Source organism: Suricata suricatta, chromosome 10, assembly GCF_006229205.1.
Source record: "Suricata suricatta isolate VVHF042 chromosome 10, meerkat_22Aug2017_6uvM2_HiC, whole genome shotgun sequence".
NCBI classification, from domain to species: domain Eukaryota; kingdom Metazoa; phylum Chordata; class Mammalia; order Carnivora; family Herpestidae; genus Suricata; species Suricata suricatta.
The window spans coordinates 85,123,241-85,123,481 of record NC_043709.1 but is presented as its reverse complement, the minus strand read 5'-3'; positions in this window follow the sequence as shown (position 1 = coordinate 85,123,481).

Genomic DNA, 241 nt, shown 5'->3' with positions numbered 1-241 from the left:
CAGAAAAATAATTTTCTGTATTTGTTACCATTTTTCCTGTATTATCTATAAATAACTACACAGATGGGTTCTGTGTACTTGGGGTTGGGTCTAAAGTGAGAATTTGGATGGTCCCTCAAGTAGAAACTACAAAAAGTCCAAGTGAGAAAGACTGGATTCAGCCTATTAAAAATCAGATTTCAATAAATGAATACAAAGGCAATTCCAAATTAGAAAATTCAGGCACCACAGTGATTATTTG